General features: G+C 28.4%; 2 long non-coding RNA genes across 2 annotated transcripts; both read left to right on the forward strand.

The window, feature by feature from the left end:
- Nucleotides 1–318: 318 nt before the first annotated feature.
- Nucleotides 319–651, forward strand: LOC135963061 (uncharacterized). Its single transcript, XR_010576813.1, has 2 exons — nucleotides 319–414; nucleotides 479–651. It is a non-coding gene; the product is annotated as an uncharacterized LOC135963061 (long non-coding RNA).
- A 6,351-nt stretch (nucleotides 652–7,002) lies between these two features.
- LOC135963062 (uncharacterized) lies at nucleotides 7,003–7,325 on the forward strand. Its single transcript, XR_010576814.1, has 2 exons — nucleotides 7,003–7,088; nucleotides 7,153–7,325. It is a non-coding gene; the product is annotated as an uncharacterized LOC135963062 (long non-coding RNA).
- The last annotated feature ends 6,334 nt before the right edge of the window (nucleotides 7,326–13,659 follow it).

The raw sequence follows: 13,659 nt of genomic DNA on the forward strand, positions 1-13,659 counted from the left end.
TCTTATTCAAAAATACAAGTACAGTCACTTTTTAAAGAATTTGATGCAAATTTAACAATGAATACATTTTTGTTTCAATTAGAAAAAATATAAAAACAACTGTACGATATTAAATATTTATCCTCATATTAATAAATAGTTTTTAAATATATCAAAGAATTTTGTATGGATATATTGTTTTATAAACCTTTGAAAATTTTTAAAATTATTTATGAATATGGGGATAAATCTTTAATATTGTATAGTTAATATTATAAATAAATTTATAAACAATTTTCATATTATATCATTTGTTTGTACATTTTTAGCTTCTCAGGTAACATACAACAGCTTGCAATATATGAAAGGTGAAAACGTTAAGGAAGCAATACCTCTCCTTGGTCTTCGAATCGAATTTAGTGAAAAAAAATTCAGGTAAGCATTAAATAATACTGATTTTTGCAAATATAATTTAACAAATCTTAATCTTATTCTATAGTTTGGCATCAATGACGACACAATTTCTGTCCAATCCAAAGTTGACAACTAGTTAATTGAAGAAGATGACTTCCGTGGCAAACGAGTTTTAAGCAGGGTAATACTATAGTTAAATTTTATATTTCTTTATTTGTATTTCTCATAAACAAAATAAAATTTATTAAAAATAAAAAATAGTGTGTTTTTCTTAAATCAATCTTAGTTTGGCTTAAATCAAGTACGAATTCGAGCTTAAATCAATCCGATCAGAGGATTACATCAAGTATGAATTCAAGCTTAAATCTAGTTCAAAATTCTTGAAACAAACTCATTTTGGGATTAATTCAATCTCGGACATTCTTAAATCAATCTTATTTTTGGATTACATCAAGTACGAAGTCGTGCTTAAATCAAGTTTATAATTCTTGAATCAAGCGTATTTAGGGATTAATTCAATCTCAGCCATTCTTAAATAGAGCTAAAATTAAGATTTTTGGACTTGATGAATCCGTACTTGAATCAAGTATTTTGTACTCGGTATAAGAAAATCCGTACTTACCCTACTATTGACACCGCTCCGGATTGATTTAAGTACGGATTACTCAATTTTTTTTATGAGTGTAGAAATAAGAAGAAAAAAGCAAAACAGTTCATGGAAAAGCATAACAAAAGAAAAAAGAGATCATATAATTATGATAAAGAATAAACATGTATTCTAGTAACAAAAAATAAGCCTTTAATTCTAATTTTGATTACTTTTTTAACCTTCACAAGGTCTTCGGGTCAAATTTGATCCATTTTGAAATTAAAATTGATTTTATTCTAAAAGTGAGTGGTTGATATTTTTGATATTTGATGACTTTTATTTAATTTAAAATCTCAACTACTACGTTAGGTTTTTAGAAAAACAAATTGGCAAACAAATATCTAAAAAATTGTTTGCACTTAAGGTCTTTGGGTCATATTTGACCCTGAGCAAAAATCTTGAATTTTTGTTACGCACAATTAAGTTAAATTTGGTAGCACTAATATATGTATGTCTGTCTCTTTTGATTATACCTGCTGAACATTATACTTGTATGAAAACTGCGATTCCCCGGTTTTATACCAAAGCTATGATTTTCTTATCCTTCATAAGGTCTTTGGTCAAATTATACCCATTTTGAAATTAAAATTGAATTTTTTCAAAAAGTGAGTGGTTCATATTTTGATATTTTATGACTTTAATTTAATTTCAAATGTCTTAAAATTGGCAAAAAAAAATATATATATTTTCTATTTGGCTCAAATTTTACCCGAAGATCGTTAACGCCAGTAAATTTGAAACCCTTATGAAGGCTAAAATAATCTCTAAGAAATAAAACACAGTTTCAATGCTTTGGAGTATATCGAGTTTTTTAAAGTTAAGTTTTTAATACACTAAAACTCATAAAAAAACACTTTTTTTTTCTTCGATATTCGAAATGTGAGCTTTTCAAAAAAACCGAAACCGACTTAACCAAAAAAAACCGGTTATAACCGGTTATTAAAAACCGGGCTGATCACCCTAGTATATACTCGTATTATTAGGCCTATTGTGAATTAAATAATGGTTATTTTTTGTTCAATTTGGTGTTTTCATTCCCTATCAATTTTGGTTTAAGAATTACAAATCTTACAATTGAAAATTTAACTTTATTCTCATAATTTTCTGTCACACTTCCTTCGGTCAAGAATGGCAAAGGCTAACTAACAAAAGAACAAAATCGTTTGACAAATTTTGTGTTTTAAGTGAATCGCTTAAGCTAAATTAACTTTTTTCAACAAATTATGTTGATCTCATAGTTTAAGAGTAACTCGACAAAGAAATGTAAAAGATGTAAAAGAAAATTAAATAAAAATTGTAATGATATACTCAAATACAAAACTTAGTTGTTGTCGGGAGATTGGTTAAAGTTTTTTAATTTTTTCTTAAACTTAAATCAAGTGTTAAATTAGAGGCATTGAAGAAACAATAAGATGAGAAATTACTTTAAAGTTTTTACATTATCTAGCTCTTTTATACAATTTACACTATGCCAACCATAAAATGCGACTTGAAAGGAAGTCTCTCAAAATAATATATGTATACATCTGCTATCAAACAAAACTATCTCTAATACTATGTTTGTAAATCATCATGTTTTCACATTGTTACTTGAGTTTACACAGCAGTTCTTGGTGATTGTCTCGAACTACTTATTCTACATATCACTTTGGGTGACAAAGAGTTACATATGCAGTTACCAACCATTAATGTAGAAGTTTGATTCTAGCGCCTGCCTTAATTGAAAGTCATAAAAATCAATTTCTGGATTTATTCAAAGTTAAGGCAATACTTTAGACATAAGAAGATTTTTTCGTCTGTGAAAACTTCCTCTGGTTCTGTTTGGCTCAAAGAAAGCTGATTTCTACAGACGGATGGAGAAGCTCTCCGACGGACATCGTCCCCCCTTATCTAGTAGTGTGTAAATTAATATGTGAGGGGTATAATAAAACATTTACGTAATGCATTCTGAAATTTATAAAAGTTTATGTTAAAATTAATTTTCAAAGTTTATTTCAACACGGACGTACAGTGGTGGCCAGCTAATTAAGGACAAAATTGTTTGCTATATTTCATGTGATTCTCAATTAAATTTTCAAATTTATTCCACAAATATATATGCAAGGACTGTTTTAACACACAAGTGTGTTTTATTTAGCTGTGTCAATTCTTACATTTTCACTAGGAAAACATACGTTTTTCTACAACATGACAAACTATTTTTTTAAATAATCTTATTTATTAACTTTTATGTACATATATACAGTGGGGAGCTCAAATGAGTACATGTTTCTATTTTGTGCACTTCTTATGGAATAAAAATAAAACTAATAAAGCAAATCCAAAAATTTTTTCTGTCATTTATTTTATGTCTAATATGTAACAAAATTAATTACAATTCAGAACAAAAAACATTCAGTTCTAAATAAAAAAACAGACAAAACTAAAATGACTCGCATGTACTCAATTTTGCACCCACAATAATTTTAGGGAAGAAATGCATTTTTTAAAAAAATTTTCAAAATCCTAAAATTTTACACGCATTGGCATATTTTATATAAATTTTTCATTAACTTTTTTTGGAATACTCTCTCTCTCGTGTTCAATACGCTGTTAAAGCTCGTACAAATTGGTAGGAGTTAATAGGTATTGTTTCAACCGCCAATTCACGATTTACTAAAAATTTTCAATAGGATTGAACTCAAGACATTGAGCTGATAACTGCATTAATAAGAAATTTTTCTAAGAACACCATTCTTTACAATTTTTGACGTGTGCATTGGGTCACCATCCTATTGAAAAATTACTTCTTCTGCGGGATAAGCGTTATAACCTACAAAGTCAAAAGACGAATGTGAAAACGACAAAGATGATTACGTATTGAGGTCGGTATATCGAACTGGACACTATTTCGGTAGAAATTTTGCTCACTAAACCATTTTTCAAAGTTTTTGATGAGTGCTTTAATTCGCCGTCCTGCTGTAAAATAACTTTTTCGACATGATTGGCGCTCTTATCTACAAAATCGGAATGGCAAGTCTATAAATTCGGTATGATTAGTCTTCAATATACGCAGATAGTCTGCTTAACTCATTATTTCGCCGATTTTTTCAAAATTGGTGACACAGTAAGGAAACAGTAAAACACGGTAATGATATGGGGTTGCTTTATATGGTGCCACCTTGGACCAATGCAAAGAATCAATGAAATAATCGGAAAAGAAAACCATCTGCGTATTTTGCAGACTCACCATACCGAATTTGTAGTCTCATCATAGGCTTGCCAGACGTACTGTTTTCAGCAGTACGCGTACTTTTTTTTAGTTTTTGTACTTTTAACTGCATAACCCCTAAAGAAGTACGCAAATGTACTTCTTTTTAGTATCTGTACTTCTTTTTGTACTTTTTTTGTACTTTCAGCATAATAGTGCATTTACACCTACGACATAAACATGTTATAAGTTGTTTATGGTGATAAACTAGTTTAAGAAACTTGTTTATCCATACAAAACAAAAACAGGTTTGTAACTAGCTTTTGAATAAACTAGTTACAAACAACGAGTTTTTGCTAATGCAACTCTGTTTTTCAACATTTATCTGGCAACGCTAGTAACATTCGACATTTGCTCAAAAATAAAAAAAACAGTTTTCTTTTAAAAAAAAGCCAAACTGTAAGAAAAAGTTTAAAAAATTTTTTTTTAGATTTCAAAGAGTGCCGGGTGGAATATTGCGACACAAGGCCTAAATGTTAAGTGCTGAAAATTTGAGCCAAATCGGGCAACGATTTCTGGACGCGCATCGAGGTCAAAGTTCAGATATTGCAAAATTTTACTGTTAATATGGAATAAATAGGTGAAACTCGTTAACTTTCTGCATTGTTTTCTAGAAATGTGTAGATTTATTTATATTAATGAATATTACATTAAAAAAAAATTTTTGGAAATTAACCCTGTATCTCCTTTGGTTCAAAATGACCCAAAAACTGTATTATCGCCAAAATTAGAGAAAAATGCAAATTTTTCAGTTTTTGAAAAAATGTTGCTACTAAATAAATACTTTTGTAATTGAATGCAAAAGAATCGAAATATGTACGTAATTATCGTTGTAATGAGATATAAATGACAAAATTTGATTAAAAAATTGTCCATATTTACTTGTATATGAGTTTTTGTCTTCGTAGGATACCGTTAACCTATTCGCAGGTATGGCCAAACAAAATTATTTTTTTAACGTCTGTTTCAAATCTCCATTTTAAAATTTTTACAAAATTTCGTTAAACAAATTTCAGAAATTTTTGATCATCACATTGGGATTTATTGAGATCAGAATAGGGAATAAAAATATGAAAAAATTATGTCAATACCTCTTACAGTTTTTCCGTACCTGCGATTTAAATTTTGCGATTTTCAAGAAAAACTAATTTTTTGTCCATATTTAGGCGAATGAGCCCAATTTCCTTACTGTTATAAATTTTAAGTAATATACACAAGTAAATATGGATATATTTTAAATAAAAATTAGATTTTATTTTAATTTTTCTCGAAATATGTTAATTTTTTTTAATAAATTTTTTGTTCAAGTGGCCTGAAACACGTTAATGGTCTGGCGAATTTGTAATAACTTTAACATTTTTTAACCAATTCTTGTCATTTATATCTCATTACAACGATAATTACGTACAAATTTCGATTCTTTTGCATTCAATTGCAAAAGTATTTATTTAGTAGCAAAATTTTTAAAATATCTGAAAAATTTGCATTTTTTCAGAATTTTGGCGATAATACAGTTTTTGGGTCATTTTGACCCAAAGGAGATGCAGGGTTAACTTCGAAAAAAAAATGTTTAATGTAATATTCATTAATATAAATAAATCTATACATTTATAGAAAACAATGCAGAAATTTAACGAGTTTCACCTATTTATTCCATATAAATAGTAAAATTTTGCATATATCTGAACTTTGACCTCGATGCGCGTCCAGAAATCGTTGACCGATTTGGCTCAAATTTTCAGCACTTAACTTTTAGGCCTAGTGTCACAATATTCCACCCGGCACTCTTCAAAATTTTAACAAATTTTTTTTCCATACAACTGATTGTCACTCTAATATACATATATAGGTACGTGTTTAATATGTACATATATAGTACGTGCAGCAACGTTTTTTTGTAACAACGTCCATATTTTTATTAAATTTTTTTAAATTAAAGTCAGCTGTTTTATGACTTGTCAAAAATAAACCACTTAACTGACCAAAATGCTGATGTAAACGGTATGGTTTATGGAAGTAGCCTATGATCATAAACTAGTTTGAAAATTACAAGTGTTAATGCACTATAATTTTATAGAGATAAACTTATCAGTTAAACGACAAATTTGAACAACAGCAGGATGAAACATTTTTTGGGTTTTTAGCCGAACGTGTATGTAGCACTTGCAATAATCAGCAAGAGATTTTTCTTTTTAAAAAACGCACAGCAGAGTTTTTATGGAATATAAGTACTTATATAAAAGATCGTTTCAATTTAGAAAATAATAAGTTTGAAAAACTTTCAATTTTCCATCTTAATTCAAAGATTTCTTTTCATGAATTTGAGGAAATAATTACATTATTTTCAACTTTTTAACGAATTTATACCATTAAAAACATTTGCTGAAAACATTGAAAAAGAAAAATCTGCAGAAGAAAAATGGAAAGAATTCTTAAATAGTGGATCATTTCCTAATTTTGAAAAGATTTGTTGCTTCGTCTTTTCAATTCCTCATTCTAATGCAGCCAGTGAACGAATTTTTAGTTTAATGTTTAATTTTTGGAGGAAGGAACGAAATAAACTTTTAATATAAAATTTGGAAAGCGAGTTAATAATAAAAACAAACTTTGAATACTATTTTTTGTTAGTTTTTTTATTGAATTAAATAAATTTTGAATATAAACAATTGTACTTCTTTTTACTTTTTTAGCTTCTCAGGTAACATACAACAGCTTGCAATATATGAAAGGTGAAAACGTTAAGGAAGCAATACCTCTCCTTGGTCTTCGAATCGAATTTAGTGAAAAAAAATTCAGGTAAGCATTAAATAATACTGATTTTTGCAAATATAATTTAACAAATCTTAATCTTATTCTATAGTTTGGCATCAATGACGACACAATTTCTGTCCAATCCAAAGTTGACAACTAGTTAATTGAAGAAGATGACTTCCGTGGCAAACGAGTTTTAAGCAGGGTAATACTATAGTTAAATTTTATATTTCTTTATTTGTATTTCTCATAAACAAAATAAAATTTATTAAAAATAAAAAATAGTGTGTTTTTCTTAAATCAATCTTAGTTTGGCTTAAATCAAGTACGAATTCGAGCTTAAATCAATCCGATCAGAGGATTACATCAAGTATGAATTCAAGCTTAAATCTAGTTCAAAATTCTTGAAACAAACTCATTTTGGGATTAATTCAATCTCGGACATTCTTAAATCAATCTTATTTTTGGATTACATCAAGTACGAAGTCGTGCTTAAATCAAGTTTATAATTCTTGAATCAAGCGTATTTAGGGATTAATTCAATCTCAGCCATTCTTAAATAGAGCTAAAATTAAGATTTTTGGACTTGATGAATCCGTACTTGAATCAAGTATTTTGTACTCGGTATAAGAAAATCCGTACTTACCCTACTATTGACACCGCTCCGGATTGATTTAAGTACGGATTACTCAATTTTTTTTATGAGTGTAGAAATAAGAAGAAAAAAGCAAAACAGTTCATGGAAAAGCATAACAAAAGAAAAAAGAGATCATATAATTATGATAAAGAATAAACATGTATTCTAGTAACAAAAAATAAGCCTTTAATTCTAATTTTGATTACTTTTTTAACCTTCACAAGGTCTTCGGGTCAAATTTGATCCATTTTGAAATTAAAATTGATTTTATTCTAAAAGTGAGTGGTTGATATTTTTGATATTTGATGACTTTTATTTAATTTAAAATCTCAACTACTACGTTAGGTTTTTAGAAAAACAAATTGGCAAACAAATATCTAAAAAATTGTTTGCACTTAAGGTCTTTGGGTCATATTTGACCCTGAGCAAAAATCTTGAATTTTTGTTACGCACAATTAAGTTAAATTTGGTAGCACTAATATATGTATGTCTGTCTCTTTTGATTATACCTGCTGAACATTATACTTGTATGAAAACTGCGATTCCCCGGTTTTATACCAAAGCTATGATTTTCTTATCCTTCATAAGGTCTTTGGTCAAATTATACCCATTTTGAAATTAAAATTGAATTTTTTCAAAAAGTGAGTGGTTCATATTTTGATATTTTATGACTTTAATTTAATTTCAAATGTCTTAAAATTGGCAAAAAAAAATATATATATTTTCTATTTGGCTCAAATTTTACCCGAAGATCGTTAACGCCAGTAAATTTGAAACCCTTATGAAGGCTAAAATAATCTCTAAGAAATAAAACACAGTTTCAATGCTTTGGAGTATATCGAGTTTTTTAAAGTTAAGTTTTTAATACACTAAAACTCATAAAAAAACACTTTTTTTTTCTTCGATATTCGAAATGTGAGCTTTTCAAAAAAACCGAAACCGACTTAACCAAAAAAAACCGGTTATAACCGGTTATTAAAAACCGGGCTGATCACCCTAGTATATACTCGTATTATTAGGCCTATTGTGAATTAAATAATGGTTATTTTTTGTTCAATTTGGTGTTTTCATTCCCTATCAATTTTGGTTTAAGAATTACAAATCTTACAATTGAAAATTTAACTTTATTCTCATAATTTTCTGTCACACTTCCTTCGGTCAAGAATGGCAAAGGCTAACTAACAAAAGAACAAAATCGTTTGACAAATTTTGTGTTTTAAGTGAATCGCTTAAGCTAAATTAACTTTTTTCAACAAATTATGTTGATCTCATAGTTTAAGAGTAACTCGACAAAGAAATGTAAAAGATGTAAAAGAAAATTAAATAAAAATTGTAATGATATACTCAAATACAAAACTTAGTTGTTGTCGGGAGATTGGTTAAAGTTTTTTAATTTTTTCTTAAACTTAAATCAAGTGTTAAATTAGAGGCATTGAAGAAACAATAAGATGAGAAATTACTTTAAAGTTTTTACATTATCTAGCTCTTTTATACAATTTACACTATGCCAACCATAAAATGCGACTTGAAAGGAAGTCTCTCAAAATAATATATGTATACATCTGCTATCAAACAAAACTATCTCTAATACTATGTTTGTAAATCATCATGTTTTCACATTGTTACTTGAGTTTACACAGCAGTTCTTGGTGATTGTCTCGAACTACTTATTCTACATATCACTTTGGGTGACAAAGAGTTACATATGCAGTTACCAACCATTAATGTAGAAGTTTGATTCTAGCGCCTGCCTTAATTGAAAGTCATAAAAATCAATTTCTGGATTTATTCAAAGTTAAGGCAATACTTTAGACATAAGAAGATTTTTTCGTCTGTGAAAACTTCCTCTGGTTCTGTTTGGCTCAAAGAAAGCTGATTTCTACAGACGGATGGAGAAGCTCTCCGACGGACATCGTCCCCCCTTATCTAGTAGTGTGTAAATTAATATGTGAGGGGTATAATAAAACATTTACGTAATGCATTCTGAAATTTATAAAAGTTTATGTTAAAATTAATTTTCAAAGTTTATTTCAACACGGACGTACAGTGGTGGCCAGCTAATTAAGGACAAAATTGTTTGCTATATTTCATGTGATTCTCAATTAAATTTTCAAATTTATTCCACAAATATATATGCAAGGACTGTTTTAACACACAAGTGTGTTTTATTTAGCTGTGTCAATTCTTACATTTTCACTAGGAAAACATACGTTTTTCTACAACATGACAAACTATTTTTTTAAATAATCTTATTTATTAACTTTTATGTACATATATACAGTGGGGAGCTCAAATGAGTACATGTTTCTATTTTGTGCACTTCTTATGGAATAAAAATAAAACTAATAAAGCAAATCCAAAAATTTTTTCTGTCATTTATTTTATGTTTAATATGTAACAAAATTAATTACAATTCAGAACAAAAAACATTCAGTTCTAAATAAAAAAACAGACAAAACTAAAATGACTCGCATGTACTCAATTTTGCACCCACAATAATTTTAGGGAAGAAATGCATTTTTTAAAAAAATTTTCAAAATCCTAAAATTTTACACGCATTGGCATATTTTATATAAATTTTTCATTAACTTTTTTTGGAATACTCTCTCTCTCGTGTTCAATCCGCTGTTAAAGCTCGTACAAATTGGTAGGAGTTAATAGGTATTGTTTCAACCGCCAATTCACGATTTACTAAAAATTTTCAATAGGATTGAACTCAAGACATTGAGCTGATAACTGCATTAATAAGAAATTTTTCTAGGAACACCATTCTTTACAATTTTTGACGTGTGCATTGGGTCACCATCCTATTGAAAAATTACTTCTTCTGCGGGATAAGCGTTATAACCTACAAAGTCAAAAGACGAATGTGAAAACGACAAAGATGATTACGTATTGAGGTCGGTATATCGAACTGGACACTATTTCGGTAGAAATTTTGCTCACTAAACCATTTTTCAAAGTTTTTGATGAGTGCTTTAATTCGCCGTCCTGCTGTAAAATAACTTTTTCGACATGATTGGCGCTCTTATCTACAAAATCGGAATGGCAAGTCTATAAATTCGGTATGATTAGTCTTCAATATACGCAGATAGTCTGCTTAACTCATTATTTCGCCGATTTTTTCAAAATTGGTGACACAGTAAGGAAACAGTAAAACACGGTAATGATATGGGGTTGCTTTATATGGTGCCACCTTGGACCAATGCAAAGAATCAATGAAATAATCGGAAAAGAAAACCATCTGCGTATTTTGCAGACTCACCATACCGATTTTGTAGTCTCATCATAGGCATGCCAGACGTACTGTTTTCAGCAGTACGCGTACTTTTTTTTAGTTTTTGTACTTTTAACTGCATAACCCCTAAAGAAGTACGCAAATGTACTTCTTTTTAGTATCTGTACTTCTTTTTGTACTTTTTTTGTACTTTCAGCATAATAGTGCATTTACACCTACGACATAAACATGTTATAAGTTGTTTATGGTGATAAACTAGTTTAAGAAACTTGTTTATCCATACAAAACAAAAACAGGTTTGTAACTAGCTTTTGAATAAACTAGTTACAAACAACGAGTTTTTGCTAATGCAACTCTGTTTTTCAACATTTACCTGGCAACGCTAGTAACATTCGACATTTGCTCAAAAATAAAAAAAACAGTTTTCTTTTAAAAAAAAGCCAAACTGTAAGAAAAAGTTTAAAAAATTTTTTTTTAGATTTCAAAGAGTGCCGGGTGGAATATTGCGACACAAGGCCTAAATGTTAAGTGCTGAAAATTTGAGCCAAATCGGGCAACGATTTCTGGACGCGCATCGAGGTCAAAGTTCAGATATTGCAAAATTTTACTGTTAATATGGAATAAATAGGTGAAACTCGTTAACTTTCTGCATTGTTTTCTAGAAATGTGTAGATTTATTTATATTAATGAATATTACATTAAAAAAAAATTTTTGGAAATTAACCCTGTATCTCCTTTGGTTCAAAATGACCCAAAAACTGTATTATCGCCAAAATTAGAGAAAAATGAAAATTTTTCAGTTTTTGAAAAAATGTTGCTACTAAATAAATACTTTTGTAATTGAATGCAAAAGAATCGAAATATGTACGTAATTATCGTTGTAATGAGATATAAATGACAAAATTTGATTAAAAAATTGTCCATATTTACTTGTATATGAGTTTTTGTCTTCGTAGGATACCGTTAACCTATTCGCAGGTATGGCCAAACAAAATTATTTTTTTAACGTCTGTTTCAAATCTCCATTTTAAAATTTTTACAAAATTTCGTTAAACAAATTTCAGAAATTTTTGATCATCACATTGGGATTTATTGAGATCAGAATAGGGAATAAAAATATGAAAAAATTATGTCAATACCTCTTACAGTTTTTCCGTACCTGCGATTTAAATTTTGCGATTTTCAAGAAAAACTAATTTTTTGTCCATATTTAGGCGAATGAGCCCAATTTCCTTACTGTTATAAATTTTAAGTAATATACACAAGTAAATATGGATATATTTTAAATAAAAATTAGATTTTATTTTAATTTTTCTCGAAATATGTTAATTTTTTTTAATAAATTTTTTGTTCAAGTGGCCTGAAACACGTTAATGGTCTGGCGAATTTGTAATAACTTTAACATTTTTTAACCAATTCTTGTCATTTATATCTCATTACAACGATAATTACGTACAAATTTCGATTCTTTTGCATTCAATTGCAAAAGTATTTATTTAGTAGCAAAATTTTTAAAATATCTGAAAAATTTGCATTTTTTCAGAATTTTGGCGATAATACAGTTTTTGGGTCATTTTGACCCAAAGGAGATGCAGGGTTAACTTCGAAAAAAAAATTTTTAATGTAATATTCATTAATATAAATAAATCTATACATTTATAGAAAACAATGCAGAAATTTAACGAGTTTCACCTATTTATTCCATATAAATAGTAAAATTTTGCATATATCTGAACTTTGACCTCGATGCGCGTCCAGAAATCGTTGACCGATTTGGCTCAAATTTTCAGCACTTAACTTTTAGGCCTAGTGTCACAATATTCCACCCGGCACTCTTCAAAATTTTAACAAATTTTTTTTCCATACAACTGATTGTCACTCTAATATACATATATAGGTACGTGTTTAATATGTACATATATAGTACGTGCAGCAACGTTTTTTCGTAACAACGTCCATATTTTTATTAAATTTTTTTAAATTAAAGTCAGCTGTTTTATGACTTGTCAAAAATAAACCACTTAACTGACCAAAATGCTGATGTAAACGGTATGGTTTATGGAAGTAGCCTATGATCATAAACTAGTTTGAAAATTACAAGTGTTAATGCACTATAATTTTATAGAGATAAACTTATCAGTTAAACGACAAATTTGAACAACAGCAGGATGAAACATTTTTTGGGTTTTTAGCCGAACGTGTATGTAGCACTTGCAATAATCAGCAAGAGATTTTTCTTTTTAAAAAACGCACAGCAGAGTTTTTATGGAATATAAGTACTTATATAAAAGATCGTTTCAATTTAGAAAATAATAAGTTTGAAAAACTTTCAATTTTCCATCTTAATTCAAAGATTTCTTTTCATGAATTTGAGGAAATAATTACATTATTTTCAACTTTTTAACGAATTTATACCATTAAAAACATTTGCTGAAAACATTGAAAAAGAAAAATCTGCAGAAGAAAAATGGAAAGAATTCTTAAATAGTGGATCATTTCCTAATTTTGAAAAGATTTGTTGCTTCGTCTTTTCAATTCCTCATTCTAATGCAGCCAGTGAACGAATTTTTAGTTTAATGTTTAATTTTTGGAGGAAGGAACGAAATAAACTTTTAATATAAAATTTGGAAAGCGAGTTAATAATAAAAACAAACTTTGAATACTATTTTTTGTTAGTTTTTTTATTGAATTAAATAAATTTTGAATATAAACAATTGTACTTCTTTTTACTTTTTTAGCTT

Source organism: Calliphora vicina, unplaced genomic scaffold (genome assembly GCF_958450345.1).
Source record: "Calliphora vicina unplaced genomic scaffold, idCalVici1.1 scaffold_50, whole genome shotgun sequence".
Classification (NCBI taxonomy): domain Eukaryota; kingdom Metazoa; phylum Arthropoda; class Insecta; order Diptera; family Calliphoridae; genus Calliphora; species Calliphora vicina.